The 16,663-nt window shown below is 43.0% G+C and overlaps 1 long non-coding RNA gene across 1 annotated transcript; it reads left to right on the top strand.

The window, feature by feature from the left end:
* Positions 1-3,792: 3,792 nt before the first annotated feature.
* On the top strand, positions 3,793-14,428 carry LOC123361901. The gene is made up of 4 exons (XR_006576271.1): positions 3,793-3,919; positions 5,076-5,134; positions 12,642-12,679; positions 14,035-14,428. It is a non-coding gene; the product is annotated as an uncharacterized LOC123361901 (long non-coding RNA).
* Positions 14,429-16,663: the final 2,235 nt, after the last annotated feature.

Below are 16,663 nucleotides of genomic sequence, written 5' to 3'. Positions count from 1 at the left end.
AGGATGTTGTGAAGGCCAACACTATAATGGGATTCAAAAAAGAACTAGATAAATTCATGGAGGATAGGTCCTTCAATGGCTATTAGCCAGGATGGGCAGGGATGGTTTCCCGAGCATTGGTTTGTCAGAAGCTGGGAATGGGTGACAGGGGATGAATCACTTGATGATTACTTGTTTTGTTCATTCTCTCTGAAGCACCTGGCACTGGCCACTGTGGGAAGACAGGATACTGGGCAACATGGACCTTTGGTCTGACCCAGTATGGCCGTTTTTATGTTCTTATGATACAGAAAGTATTTTTTCAAGTAGACCCATCACGTTACACAAGGATTAAAACCTAAATAACAGAAAGCCTGAATCTCTTTTCTCATGGAAAAATTCTGTGAGAAGCACGATGACGCTCACATGACTGAGCTTCCTGTATTCTTGCCACAAGGAGGAATAATTTGTACTCTAATGGCGAGGGGTGGCTATGGGTTGGAGAAACTACAGATACTAGATAGTGTGAGAAAAAGAGCAAGAATCCTGAAAATCCCAGTGTTGCAGTGTCAAAAGATGGTCCCTTCCTGGGTTTTCCCAAACTGATTTAGGCATGTTGCTATTGAACCCATCCCTTTTTGCCTGCATCTTCTCCTCTTGCCTTGTAGGGGGGATAAAGGGCATGAAGTAGGAGATAATGCTGCTCAGAGCAACTTTAATTCCTTGCAGATAACTGGTCAGAAATTTGGTAGTCTCTCAAAAGGGCAAGTCACAAACAGTGTCTACTCCCCTGGTTCAATTCCCTAGTCACAATGCCCAAAACATGCAATAGTCTAACACAAAGGCTTCTGCAGGGTCAGGTAGAATAGGTTACCCAGATCTGCTGATTTATGAATGTTTCGGCATTAGCAGATGCTGTTTAATATCCTCCCCAGTTGCTGTTGGAATAGAAAGTATTTGACACTTTTAGATTACATGAACTCCTCATCTAGTTTCCTCCCTGTTGTCCATAACCCTACTGGTGATAGAGTTTTCACTGATATCTTTAACTTCCCTTATCAATTGCCTACATCTCTTAATTTCCAATCTATTTTCATTACCATCAACTTCCTCTTTTTTCCCATTTGTTTTATATTGATTTTTATTGCTGCTTTCACATACCCTCTCAACCAGAATATTATTGGTTTTATTAAACTGAAGTAGCGTTTTAAAAAAAACAACGGAGTAATTGTTGCTTGTTAAGCATTCCTAACAACTCTTGATTTTTGTTCACCCATCTCTGTTTACATTTTTTATCTCAATCAGCTTTGCTTATAATAATGTTTAGCTTTGGAAATCAACCCTTATAAATCATATGTGTGTGTGTGTACTGTATTCTGAGGGTGTCGTGATCATATGAACTAATTTTTAATTCAGCGATCAATTAATCATTTTCTATCAGAATGAGGTCTAATATTCAATTAATCCATATTGAATGAGATACTTTAGTGTTAGAAAATGATTATCTATAATTTATAGAAATTCAAAGGACATTTTACTATTGTAAGCATGAAACCTCCAGCATATGCCACCCTGCACCCAGTTTGAAATCTCTCATGATAATGCAGTTTTTCTTTCTTCACATTATAGTCTGATTTGGTGGTCAGTTACAGATTGCTCCGAGAACCACATCTTATGCTGTAGCAGTATGATCAGTATCATGTAAGCATTCACAATCACTTGCTATACATTGCCAATAACTTGGAAACAAGAACTGAATCTTTGTTGAATGCCAACCCTTCCTTATTTACCCACTTCATCCTCCCTAATTAGGTTATAGCCAGTGATGTTAAGACTTCAGTGATTTGACTTCTCTCATCAGGTTTCAGCAGTACCAACTATGTCCATTGTTTTCTCATATGTGAGCATTGCCAATTCATCTTCTTTATTACCCAGGCTCCTAACATTGGTATATATGAAATTAAAGAATTTATTCTCTTTCCCTCTCTTAACACTAATTCATTATGTTCATGCTGCTTTGAGTCGGAGTTACACATTTGAGTATCTATACTGTGTGGCCCCTTAACACTTTTCCTGTTTTGTAATTAGTTTAATGCTGTCCTAAGTAGTCTACCTAGGGTGTCACACAGAGGCACTTAGCAGCACATGGAATCAGGCCCCAGGTGCCCAACCCTGCTGTCATTTAGTTTTAGGAATTTAGGAATTTTGCCATTGGTTTGAACGGGAGCAGGTATAGGCCTGAAATGTTTCACTTTTTACAGCTGCAGTTAAAACAATGCATTTTTCATTGGCCTTACAAAATGGAGAAAATATTTCCCAGCGCACCTTATGAGGAAGAGGGGTTTGGCTAATTCTCCAAAGGACTGGTCAAGATCCCTGGTTCATAGGTGGCAGGTTATATATTTGTGCAGTGCCCGGGCTCCAGCAATATTTGGAGCTGGGTCTCTCCCCCGGCCCTGCCTGGATCGGCCCCCGGCCCCCGCAGGTCTCCCCCTGCCGCCGCAACCCTGCCGCGTCACTGCCTGGAGCAGGTCTCAGCCCCTGCCTGCCACCCCCCCCGTGTGTTCCCCCCCCCTCTGCTGCGCCGCGTGGCGTCCCTGCCTGACAGAAATAAGCGCGCGCCTCTCCCCTGCCTGCTCTGTGCTGCCGGAGGGCTCCCAGCAGAACTGCTGTCTGCTGCCGCAGGGTCCTAGCGCCTGCCATTCACTAATGTCAAGGCAGGCTGCCCTTACCCTGAGCCTCTCCAACGCCCCAAACCCTCATCCCAAGCCAGAGCCCTCATCCCCCCCGCACCCTAATCCTCAGCCCCAGCCAGAGCCCTCCTCCCCCCGCACCCTAATCCTCATCCCCAGCCAGAGCCCTCATCCCCCCGCACCCTAATCCTCAGCCCCAGCCCTGAGTCCCCCCGCAGCATGAACCCCTCATCCCCCTGCACCCTAATCCTCAGCCCCAGCCAGATCCCTCATCCCCCCGCACCCTAATCCTCAGCCCCAGCCCTGAGCGCCCCCGCAGCATGAACCCCTCATCCCCCTGCACCCTAATCCTCAGCCCCAGCCAGATCCCTCATCCCCCCGCACCCTAATCCTCAGCCCCAGCCCTGAGCGCCCCCGCAGCATGAACCCCTCATCCCCCTGCACCCTAATCCTCAGCCCCAGCCCTGAGCCCCCCCGCAGCATGAACCCCCTCATCCTCAACCCCAACCCTCATCGCTCTGCACTCTAATCCTCTGCCCCAGTCCTGAGCCTCCCCCCACAGCATGAACCCCTCATCCCCAGCCAGAACCCTCATCCCCTCGCACCCTAATCCTCTGCCCCAGCCCTGAGCCCCCCCGCAGCATGAACCCCTCATCCACAGCCCTCACCCCACAGCCCAACCCTCTTCCCTAGCCCTGAGCCCCCTCTTGCATCATGTACCCCTCATCCTCAGCCCCACAGCCCTCACCATGCACTCCCTCCTATCCCCAAACTCCCTCCCCCTTCCCACACACCGCTTCCCAACCCCAAACTCCGTCCCAAAGCCTGCACCCTTCACCCCCTCCTGCACACCCACCCCCTGCCCCAGCCCAGAGCCTGCACCCAGCACCCAAACTCCATCCCAAAGCCTGCACCCTGCACCTCTCCTGCACCCTAATCCCCAGCCCAGGATCTGCACCCCAGACCCCCCCGCAATCCCTCCCAGAGCCTTAGGCAGGTGGGGGCAGAGTTTGGGGTGGCGGAGTTGGGGGGCGGGTTCTGGGCACCACCAAAATTTTTACAAACTTGCCACCCATGCCATGGTTCTCCAGCTACAGATTTTTTTGTTCTGTTTTTATTAAAGTCAGCTCATTTTGGAACAGTCTAAATCCTGTATCTGCCAAGAAATACCGGTATAGAAAACGACATTTAATTTTGTCATTATAGAAATACAAATAGGTTCGTGTTGAGGAAACAGATTCAGACAGGTAAGAAGACTATGAGATTCCAGCCTTGAACTTTCTCACTTCATGTAGTTTCTTTTCGAACACTTCCCCATTTCTTCTTTTAACCAGGATATGTCAGGATAAGCCATTCACCCTGAAAAAATAAGTATGATAAATTCTACCATCTCATATGTCTTTATTTCTTATGTTCTCCCTTAACCTTATACCAGTTAACTGTAATGGCATCTAAATACCTTTGAAAATCTGGCCCGAAGTGACTTTGATGTTTAAATTCCATTTTCAAAAATAACTTAGGCACTTTGGAATTTGTCTCATTGAAAGTTAATGAGACTCAGGCTCCTAAGTGCCTAAACCACTTTTGAAAATTTTACCTCTGATCACCATACATGCTAATTTACATTATTGTTTACCATGATCCTTTTTTTCAGCCTATTTTTTTAAAACAATCCTTAGAAAAATAAATTACTGAATGTGCTGTAGCTAAATCTAGATCCTGAATAATAAGCAGAGTTTGCAAAGTGGTACTGTAATTAGCTGTATTGGATTATATTAGTTGATTTAAATTCTTAGAAATATTGAGCATAAAATTCATAATAACTATAACACTATTGGCTTCAACCAAGTACTGTCATCATGAAAAATATGGTTTTGAGATTTAAGAAAATTCATTCCTCTGCAGTTTTGAAATGCAACAGTGATTTTCTTTCCATCAATAAATACAGATATCACACATTATTATCATCCCCAGACAGCACATTTTTACTTCATTTTAACTGAAAGTCTTATGTAATCTTGTTTTATTTAATAAAACAGGATGAGATTATTTTTACTATCTTGGCAAACTCAACTATTATGAAATTAATCTCTTGAGTTGGCAGGTAGACAGTAAATTATGAAGTTATGTGCATATGAAAGAAATACTGTAGTTAATTTTAACAATTTTTAAGGCAAGTCAAGTTTTTGATAACACCAAGGAGAGAAACATTTTTTACGCCGAGTGCTAGGTCAGCACATTTTTATCTTCGGAGTATAGGCTAAGCATTGACTAAAATGTCATCAATCTCATAGAGTAGTTATAGTCAATATGTTGAAGGAATTAAAAACAGTCAATTTTAGAGAAGTTACAGGAGTTGTGATTTATGTGAGTGTCTTTTACAGATTTATTTATTTCTTCCAGGATACCAAATACTGCTTCCAAAGCTCCTGGCTGTCATGAGCACAAATATACTAGAGATGGTAAAATATTAGTTATTATATTGTAACTTGCAACAAATCAACAGGCTTTACGCATATTTTATGTTATGTGTCTATTGTCAGTACTGTGCTTTTCTTTTCTTTTCTTTTCTATAAATCTTTAGTTTTAGATACTAAAGTATTAGCTGGCTGTGTAGTATTTTGGGTAAGATCCAAACTAGTATTGATCTGGTAATGTGGATGGTCATTTGGGAATCAGAAGAACATTTAGTATAGTGAATAGAGTTTTAAGTAATTTCTCACTTTACTGGATCCATTTGCAGATTGGGAGCCAGAGACTGGAATGCAATAAAGGAGGTTGTGTGATTTATTCCCCGCCCCTAGCTTCTTGATAACCAATGTGGGGGATGAGCAGCACAGTTGTGTGATTGGTTGGTGAATCTAACCATCAGTTTGGGGAGAATCGGCTCTCCTATTTTCAGCCTGCCCTGCCCTTGGTATTTTCAGTGTGGGCTGCCAGAGATGCCTTGGATCATAGGCTGAATCTGGCTTCCACTGAACCGTGTGAAAGAACTACCACAGACTTCAGTAACAGCAGGATTTGGCTTTGTCTTTTAATAGGAAAACGAGGCAATTGATGACTTATTGTTTTTTTCCCTTTCACTTCTGTTAAAAATAAAAGTCTTTGATAAATCCATATATTTGATGTACAGTTAATTTTTAATCAGACCCCATAATTATTTTTCTAAGTAGTTAGCAATAGCCTCCACTATATTTTTCTGCATAATGAACATTTATTGTGCAGTTACAGTGTGTGGGCTGTTTCTTTGAGAAAACGGCTTTTAAAATTTACTAAATGCAGTTCTTCATCTTGTAGTTTGGCTCATAATAAAGTACTTACTCTCTCCCTTACACAGACCATATTTGGCAGAAAACATTGTCTGCCTTAAGTGCAGCAGTTTTTCATTGTTTTTTATTTCCACTCATCTCTTTAGTTAGCAGAAATATTGGTAGTGTGCAGTGTAAAGAGGACCCAAACCACAAAGCTTTTTGTAGATGTCAACTAAAATTAATGTTGCAGTGAGAATTTATTATCTGTCTGATTAGAATCCCAGGCTGTCAGAAATGCTTGAGTAAAAAGTCAGTGTCATTCATCCCCCAAAACATGAATCCTGGAGAATTAATAGATTTTTTATGAGATAGCATCAACGCTAAGTTTAATCATAATGAGTTCATAGATCAGTAATTCCAATGGAAAGGTTTTGATTTCACCTTTTTCTCAATGAGAGATTAGAAAAGTATATTTAAATCTGATTATATATGCAAACATTTCTGGCAGAGCACCCCGTCTCATATCTCAGTCACACCATTCTCCTTGTACAGAACATGGAATTCTAAAGACAGAGCAAAGAGCAACACAAGATGTAAGAATTTAGGAATTTATGGAGAATTAAAATTTCCTCAGAGGTCGATTAATCTACAAATGGTAACGTAAGGGCCAAAAGAGCCAATAAAAAGTGATAGAAATGTGCTGAGTTAGCTTAGTGCATGTTAATATACCCTAGTGGAAATATATTAAATGATTTGTAACTTTTTCAGTCTTTTATTATAAGTCTATGTAGTGAGTCAGAAGAATAATATGAAGGACTAAATTTTGTTCCTTTATGACTCCTATTACAGATTTGTCACTGATGGTTAATCAGTGTTAGTGATGACTTGGTAATATGGGAACTTAGCAAATAACAAAGTATAGGAATGAAGGCTGAATGTAAACTCCTACCGAACCAGAACAATATTACAAAAGGAGCTACACAATGAGGGTAACTAGGATCAGCCATTAACCTTATGGATAACATTCTATCATGGACTTCTGATTATTCACAGGGGAGTCTTGCAAGTGCTTTCACTGACCCAGCAGGGTTAAATAAGACCACAATGAAGTGACGGTATATTTCTTGCATGGCCATAGCATTAATCTTCTACCCACTCATAGGACCAGGCAGACTCTTACCTGCATGGTTTTAGACTAATATATTTTTGGAGTGTTTTTAAGGCTGTATCTGATAATCTCAAAATATAGATTCCATAGATTCCAAAAGAACTACTAGGATGATCCGAGGAATGAAAAACCTGTCTTATGAAAGGAGACTCAAAGAGCTTGGCTTGTTTAGCCTAACCAAAAGAAGGCTGAGGGGAGATATGATTGCTCTCTATAAATATATCAGAGGGATAAATACTAGGGAGGGAGAGGAAATATTTAAGATCAGTACCAATGTGGACACAAGAACAAATGGATATAAACTGGCCATCAGGAAGTTTACACTTGAAATTAGATGAAGGTTTCTAACCATCAGAGAAGTGAAGTTCTGAAACAGCCTTCCAAGGGGATCAGTGGGGGCAAAAGACATATCTGGCTTCAATACTAAGCTTGATAAGTTTATGGAGGGGATGGTATGATGGGATAGCCTAATTTTGGCAATCAATTGATCTTTGACTATTAGTGGTAAATATGCCCAGTGGTCTGTGATGGGATGTTAGATGGGGTGGGATCTGAGTTACTACAGAGAATTATTTCCAGGGTGTCTGGCTGGTGAGTCTTGCTCACATGCTCAGGGTTTAGCTGATTGCCATATTTGGGGTTGGGAAGGAATTTTCCTCCTGGGCAGATTGGCAGAGACCCTGGGGTTTTTTTACCTTCCTCTGCAGCGTGGGGCCTGGATCACTTGCTCAGGGGCGGCTCCAGACCCCAGGATGCCAAGCACGTGCTTGGGGCGGCATGTCATGGGGGGCACTCTGCCGGTTGCCAGGAGGGTGGCAGGCGGCTCCGGTGGACCTCCCGCAGGCGTGCCTGCGGAGGGTCTGCTGGTCCCACGCAGCTTTGGTGGAGCCGCGGGACCAGCGGACCCTCCGCAGGAACACCTGCGGGAGGTCCACCGGAGCCGCGGGACAGGCGACCAGCAGAGCGCCTCCTGCGGCATGCCGCCCTGCTTGGGGCGGCAAAATGTCTAGAGCCGCCCCTGCACTTGCTGGAGGATTCTCTGCACTTTGAAGTCTTTAAACCATGATCTGAGGACTTCAGTGGCTCAGGCATAGGATAGGGGTTTGTTGCAGGAGTGGGTGTGTGAGATTCTGCGGCCTGCATTGTGCAGGAGGTCAGACTAGATGATCATAATGGTCCCTTTTGACCTTAAAGTCTATGACAACAGGTCCACCTGAGCAAAGTGGTCTATGAGCTGGTAAAACTCAAAAGTCGCTGATCCAGATGACAGAATCACCTCAGCTATGACCAGACAAAGCCAGCATGTGGCATATAGATGTAGCTAATTATCCTGCCAGAAGGTGAGACCCCCACTGACCTTATACTGCAGGGGTGGGAAAACTACAGCCTTCAGGCCAGATCTGGGCCCTCAGGGCTTTGGATCCGGCCCGCAGGATTGCCCCCCATGGCACTGTGGGCCCTGCACCACTCTCAGAAGTGGACCTCAGGTGGAGGGGCAGAGGGCTCCATGTGTATTGCCCTTGCCTCCAGGTACCACCCCCCACAGCTCCCATTGGCTGGGGATGGGGAACCGCGGCCAATAGGAGCTTTGGGGGAGGTACCTGGAGGTGCGGCCAGGGCAGCGCACACAGAGCCCTCTGCCCCCCATCCCAGGGGCCGCAGCGCTTCCTGGAGCGGTGCAGGGCGGGGCCAGGGCATCCACTGCTGCCACCCCGGAGCTGCTTTAGGTAAGTGGCACCGGGCTGGAGCTCGAACCCCTCCTGCACCCCGCCCCCCAACTCCCTGTCCTAAGCCCTCTGCCTGCACCTCGATACCCAACTCCCTGCCCTGAGCCCCCTCTGAGCCTGCACCGCTCCTGCACCCCAACCATCTGCCCTGAGCTCCCCTGTGCACCCTGAACCCCTGTGCACCCCAACCCCTGCCCTGAGCCTCCTGCCACACCCCACACCCCTCTTGTACCCCAACCCCCTTCCCTGAGCCCCCTCATACACCCCACACCCCTCCTCTGCCACAATCCCTTGCCCTGAGTCCCTTCCTGCACACCTCACCCCCTCCCACACACTGCACTCCCTCCTGAACCCCAACTCCCTGCTCTGGCCCTGCATACAATTTCCCCACCCAGATGTGGCTCTCGGCCCAAAACGTTTGCCCACCCTTGTCATACTGTCTTCTCAACCATCTATAATGATAATGATAGAAAAGAAGTGATACTTAACTGTAACTGGCTGTTTTAGAAAATCAGCAAGATTTCTTCACAAGAACAGGAAATACTTCCCTACTGTATAACATGGAAGTATTTCCAAGCCTACCAATGCTCAGAGTAAAAATTGGAATGCAGCTGCTAAATTAGGGCTAGCCTGAGCCCACATGAAGTCCAGGAAATGTGATTTAGTTCACTGGAGAGGGAGTAATTTACATCACCTCATTTGGAAATACAGTTTACTGCACCCTTGCATTCGGTCAGCTTTGGTGGTCAACACATAGGAAGGAAAGCCAGTGCTCTGGCACCACCCATTCCTCATCTTTCCCCACACACTCACAGGGAGAAATATCTGGTCTGCAGTAGAGCTGGTTGAAATATTTTCATTCAAAACTATTCATAGAAATAAAATTGGATTTTTCAAACAGGTCCAGCATGAAGCCACTACTCTTCTTGTACTACACATGGTCTAGGTAGACCTAACATTGCTATGCATGGGATGGGGAAGGGAGGCTTTACTCACCCCTACTTCCCTGCCTAGCCACAGTAGGGCTAGTGAAAATCTAGCCCTAAATAAGATAATCAAAGGGAAATACTATAGAATGTCAGTTTCTACATTTTCTGAGATGAAAAGGCTCTTGAAGCAGTAAATTTTTTAATTAAAGTATTATGGAACAGTTTACTTATCAAGTCCCTTTCCTGTTATTGAGGTTCAAGTGGGAACAGATGGTTTTGTACAGTAGCATTAGAGAGTCCTTCCTTTAAAAGAGTTCCTAATCTGTGTCTTCATGCGCCAAGCAGTCTGTCTGAAAAACAGAATTTTAATTCCAGTAGCAATGTATCAAGAGGCTAGGGGTAAAATTTTCAAAAGTGCCTATGTGATTTAAGAGCCTACATTCCATTTTCAAAAGTGACCTGGAAATTTAATGAGATTTTTTAAAACGGGTCAAGCTCCTAAGTCACTTAGGCATTTTGAACACTTTAACCCAGATGTTCACCACATCACAATCTATCAAATTTGCTTCATTTAATTGATCATGAGTCTCCACTTGTCCACAAGAAAAATTGCAGATCCCAATTGTTACACACACACTTTGCACTCTGTCTTGGGTTTCTCCCATATTTGCCAAGCCCCCTACCCCATGCTCTGATTGCAGGATTGGGGTATGCATGAGTAGCCTGTAGGGCTAGCGTGCTGACTTGCCTATATATCTTTTCTTATGGGTTTGATAATTTGTTCTATTATAGTAGGTTTATCAATTTGTATTAGAGTATTTTGGCTGTAACGCAACATACTGGCCACATCCTCTCTGTTGAGCTGAGGCAAGTTAGCATACATATGTTCGAGACCTTTAGCCTATATTGGTGATGATGAGCTAAAGAACAGAGTATATATATGTTTGTGACTTTTAACATAGATAAGTGAGCAATTTAAAGCAAGCTGGTTTAGGTAGGGCCACCCAAGTTCATGCCCCTTTTCAGACTTAAGAGGTACACGACAAAGAACATGGAAATAATTGGTTAGGCCAGAAATAACAGAGGTGAGAATGAGCTAATGGTCACAATGAATATGTCATTAATACGCATGAACATGCCAGACTATAGAGTAAGTGTACTATGATATTTTTGTAGGTGAGGAAGCTAAGTCTGGACATGCAAGGAGAGCATATAGTGCTCAGGGTCTATAAGAAGGGGAGTCCACCACGTTATATAAGTTTGTTCATTGTTTAGTTAGTTCATTATTTAGTTTTTCATAGTTAATTCTTAAGTAAATTCTAAGTTAGCTTCTATAGTCTTTCTATAGCTTTAGCTCTAGCTTCTACTAAGTTCTTCACCTCCCACTCAAGATTTGAGAAACCTGAACCATTGGACTCTCTTGGCATGCCAGAGGCGAGGCTGGTCCTTTGTCTCTTACCACCAGGTTATCTGGAAAGGGTGTGAGTATGTTAATCAAGAACCCTTTATAGTATATAATACCACATGTACTGCTACAGTGATAATATTGTTTTTGTAATGGATTGATTATTTGATTACTATTTGATTACTAGTCCATTACTATTCCATTTATCTGAATAAAAGACTTTAAGGCTGCATTTTGTTCTCTGTGTGTGTATCCTTGTCATACATCCGGAGGGTCCTTGCAAATTCTGTGTAGCCTGATTCTTGGACAAGAATCTTATTATCTTCTGATCAGATTAACTGGTGAGTCTATAACCCATATGATCTAAACAATATTATTAATCCTAAAATCAGGCAACAGCATGTGTACTTTAGAAATTTTAATATCTAAGTGGGCAAGTATTTGATACCCCCAAAATATAAAGGCCCCAATGTGTCTTAGGGTACTAATTTTAAATACTTGAGCATAAACAGACATTAGATTATTTAACGGACACATACAGATTTTGCACATGCACGTGTTTGATTGATGGGGTTTGAAAATTTCCCCCAAATATTTTTAGGACTATTCTATTTCTGTGTGTATTCCTCAGTGCTTTGCAGCAGATTGGTGTACATCAGTCTGAAAGATGTGGTTTGACGTAAATTGGTTGTCTGGTGGTGGTGTGTGGCTAGGTGCAGATAATACTTGCTGGATTGTGAAGTACTTTGAGTCAGAAAAGCCCTCTTACAGCTGCTGAGCAATCTGAGATAACTTTCAAAGAAAATGATTATCGCAAATACATTTCTGATGTTTATGCTTAGATACAGAACTCAAAGGCATTGCGGTGCTTAAAATCTGCCTCAGTTATACAAAGCTAGGAGAGAAGTTTATCTTTATCTTAGCACCTGGGAACCTCCGGGCTAAACAATTCAAAGGAGAATCACAGTATTCCATGATTTGTTTCAAATGTGTGGATTGAAAATGAAATGATCATCTCCACAACGTGGCCATACATCCGAAGAATGTTTAATATACCAAAGTTTAGTTTCATATGTTACCGTATGTAGGGCTGAACTGTGGCTTTGCCACAAGCCCAGAGTAAGGAGCTTCACATTGTTGCATTGCTCTTTGAGCAGCCTGGAGAGAGATTGTGTTTCATGGCATCACACTCTCTTTCTTGGTTCCCCCAATGTTTCAAAAAGGGTGTAAACTGTGACAGGTCCCCAATACACTGGTGCAGCTATGATGCATTGGAGCAGATGGTGACAAGGCCCCTCCCAGTCCCTGCCCCATTCCATTCCCATCCATCTGCTCCAGAGAGGATGTAACTTCCCTGGCCATCCTTCATACCATCCCGCACTGCTACCCATGATGCAGGCAGCCAGCACAGGAACATGTGGAGATGCCTTGTGCCCGCTGCTTCACTGCTTTTTTATTGATTTCATCCTCTTTCAATTTGTTTTTCTAGGCACAGAGACATGAATCTGAAAGAAGTGCCCTGTAAAGGTAGGTTGGGAAAAAAGGTATTATTTCCTAGGGGGTCCCTGATGTACAATAGCTTATTACTAATTATTCAGGAACCTGTGCCCCATTCAGTGCACACAGTAATTCCCATTAACTTTTGTGCTCTGAAGAAACAACATTACAGACATTAAGATTTAAATATTTATTCCCTTTCCCCCTCTTGCTTTTTCATGGGGTTATAAATATAATAGGGACTATTGAATTACAAGTGATCCTACATTTCTTGTGCATTTTCTCTCCTTTGAACTGGAGCTGTTTGAAAATTTTCACATGGCAATTTTTTTATTGAGCAATGGCCTTTTTCAGAATCAGAACTTTTTGTGAATTTTGTTGTTTGTTTTTACAATGTTCTGTTTTCTTGTCAACACTGGAAAAGAAAAACTGATTTTTTTCAACTGTTAATTTTTCAGTTTGTATTTTCACACCCCTTTTCCTCCCTTTTCTCCTTTCCCTCTTTTTCAGTAGTGAAAAGGAAAAAGAGGGGAAACAGAATGCAAAAAGTAGACAAATGCTGAGGAAAAATACCCCAAACAACAAAATTAGAAAAAAAAATGAAACCTCACAATTCTGAATATACATTTTCGTAAAAGAGCTAAGTGCAAACTCGTTCCTTCTCAAAACCTGCAGAATGAAAATGACTTTGACATGCTCAAACTTTTTCTGAAAAATGTTTTGCCCTTCGTGACCAGCCCTGCTTCAAAGTCCTTCGGGCTTGCATGAGAACAGTGGAGACTGCCAGGGTCTGAACACTTGTGAAAATTTTGTCTCTTCATCTAGATGCCTCAATGAGAGCTCTTCTGAAAATCTGGCACAATTGTGGGTGCTGAGGTCTTTTGAAAAACTGCTCCTTTGTGATTTTTTTTCAGCTGAAGAAATGCCATCGCAAGTTGGTGCAAATTAGAGGCTTGATCCTGCTCCATTGAAGTCAGTGGCAGTTTTGTCATTGACTTCAATGGGAGCCAAAAGAAGAGTGGTGTGTGTGGAAGGATGAGGACTGATGGATGAATCAACAGTCCCTCTTCTTCCATTCTCCCCTTTAAAATCTCAGCAGTAGGAGACTGCTCTATGCCTAGCCCATTTCATTCTGTTGACATCTCTTGGGAGACAGCTTTTTACAATTAAAATAGCTAAATTAGCTATTAATAGCAAAAATTATTAATAAAGGAATAAGGCATAAAACATAAATGAGTCTCCTTCTAGCACCACAGAGCAATCTTTAAAGATTACTTTACTATTCATCGTAAATATTTATACAGTAATATAGGTGGCCCCAATTGCTGGGGACAAAAATAATAAGATATAACATATATTTTTCTCCTCAAACTTCTAAAACGTAGGGATCCAGTAATGGAGGAAGGTTAGATCCTGCTCATCCATTCACCTTAGGAGTGTCTGGCTCTGGTGGTCACTAAGAACCTAAACCAAAGTCCACTGAAGACAATGAGGATCAGGACTCAGCAGAACTGCTTCTTTGGAGTCCAAGGTGTTCATTCTAAAACCCAGCAGGGCAAAATTTTCACACAGCAAAACTCTGATGCACAATCAGCTGTTTCCCAAATAGATAAAATGGACTCAAATGTAACATCTCAACCATGCTCTCTGTAGAATCAACTCATTTCTCTCCTGTGGCTTATTTTGCCTGTAAAATTGACAAATAATAGAAAATGCACCTCAAGGGGATTTCAGCCCAATGAAAGAGTAAAAACTACTTGAGGCAAAACTACTTTTATTTTCAAAGAGATTTAATTTGTTCATGCATTATGCAACAGATATAACATTCCTTTTGTGTCCTGTTGACATTTCTATAAGCTAATTTCTATATTTTGTTTGTAAATAAAGCATTTTTAACAAAGAAACATGATGTTTATCTTCTTCCCTTTGAATGGCTCATCACTTCGTTGTATCTAGACCAATATTTTGGGCCTGAAATCAATGGAAATTTTGCCATTGACTTCAGTGAGAGCAGGATTAGGCCCTCGTAGAGGACTATTGATTGACTCAATTAATATGTATGATACTTTTTGAGTTTGTTCAGCTCCCTCAAACTTGCTTTTGAGGCTGACTTTACAAATGGAACAAAGACCTGCATATCTCTGCATACAACACAACAAATGGTAATTCCATCAAATTTTCCCTTTTACCTTCCAGCTCAAGACAGAGCCGTTTTGATATCAGGTTACCGAGCCTGATGTTATCGCATCATTTATAAACACAACCGAAACATACTGGATGTATCTTTAAAAAAGAAAACACTACACACGGAATTGAACAGTGACCATCTTTCTGTTTTATCTGTCTGCCAGAAAGTACATTACTAACTTACATTCACTAGAGGGAATCTGGTGATGTGTGCCATTGCCCTGAGGCCTGTTTTCACATACAGTAGCACTTTGAAACTAAATATTTTTGTATTGCACTTCATAGGCAAAATGCCTGAGGGGATTTGCTTTTAATAGAGATAATAGGAGTATTCCAATTTTTCTCCATGAAAAAGAATCTATATCTTCTGGGCTTATGACTAAATTTGGACTTCACTATTAAACAAATATTTCCTGTTTTGTGGCCTGGCAAATCCTTTAAATACTCATGATACCTCCATATTACTCTATATACTCCTCCCACATTCCCCAATCAATTATTAAGGATTTTGCTTCCTTTTGTGATAATTGAACAAGGTTCATTGTGATTATATCAGCATAGACAGAAGCATATAGTTTTATGTAGAGTAAATAAAAACATAATCGATTTGATTGGAAGGGCACAATTTTAAACTGGTACAAATGTCTTGTGAATGACCCCATAGTCTTTTCTTGTCTGATTACTACACAAAAAAAACTCATGGGTGAATTGCCCTGTGAGGCACCTGAGGCTTAGGCCAGGTCTACACTACACACCTATGTCAGTATAACTACGTCGCTCAGGGGTGTGAAAAATGCATACCACTGAGTGACATAGTTATACCAACCTTAACCCCTCCATGGAGACAGTGTTATGTTAATGGGAGAGCGTCTCTTGTCAACATAGCTACTGCTTCTTGGGGATTAACTAAGCCAATGGGAGAGCTTTCTCATTGGCATTGGAGCGTCTTCACTTAAGCGCTGCAGCGGTGCAGAGTTGCGCTGACACAGCATTTTAAGTGTAGACCTGCCCTGCATCTACACTACTAATTTATGTCAATGTAGTGGTACTGAACTAGCCGCTGGTGTAGACTGTGCTATTTAATGGGAGGGCTTCTCCCATTGACATAGCTGCCACCTCTCAGGGTGGTGGAGTACCTACACCCAGGGGCGGCTCTAGGATTTCTGGCGCCCCAAGCATGGCGGCACGCCACGGGGGACGCTCTGGTGGTCGCGGGTCCCGCGGCTCCGGTGGACCTCCCGCAGGCGTGCCACCTGCCGCCCTCCCGCGGGACGCCGCCCCAAGCGCGCGCTTGGCGCGCTGGGGTCTGGAACCAGCCCTGCCTACACCGATGGCAGAAGCTGTCCTGTCAACATAAGTAGCGTCTTCACTAAGTGCTACAGTGGCACAGCTGCACCAGTGCAGCTGCATTGCTGCAGCACTGTAAGTGTAGGCAAGCCCTAAGTCTAACATTTAGGTCCCACTGGCATTCACAAAACTCAACTCAGCTGCTGCCTACTCCTGGAGGTGCCTGAGTTCCATAGGCACAGAAGTTTTCACCACTAAAGTCCCCAAGGCATCTACATTTCTGTTTGTGGTGATAAGCACAGCTGCCTCAGGCCTGATGTTGTCAAGCTGCTCGCCCCCTAACTCACACCAGGATTCCCAAACTAAGCATTGTCCCGCCATTATCTCCCACAGCACCCAATTCAGTAGCTGTGCTCAGAAAAGGCCTAACCTCACACAAAAATTGGTGCCAGCCCACCGATACCTAATAGTCTAGTGGTCGGAGCACTCACTTGGGAGGTGTCAGATCTCTGTTTAAATCCCTTCTATTCCTCTGGTGGA

The sequence above is a fragment of the Mauremys mutica genome, chromosome 1 (assembly GCF_020497125.1).
Source record: "Mauremys mutica isolate MM-2020 ecotype Southern chromosome 1, ASM2049712v1, whole genome shotgun sequence".
In the NCBI taxonomy this organism is placed as follows: domain Eukaryota; kingdom Metazoa; phylum Chordata; order Testudines; family Geoemydidae; genus Mauremys; species Mauremys mutica.
This window is presented reverse-complemented; position numbering and strand designations above follow the sequence as displayed.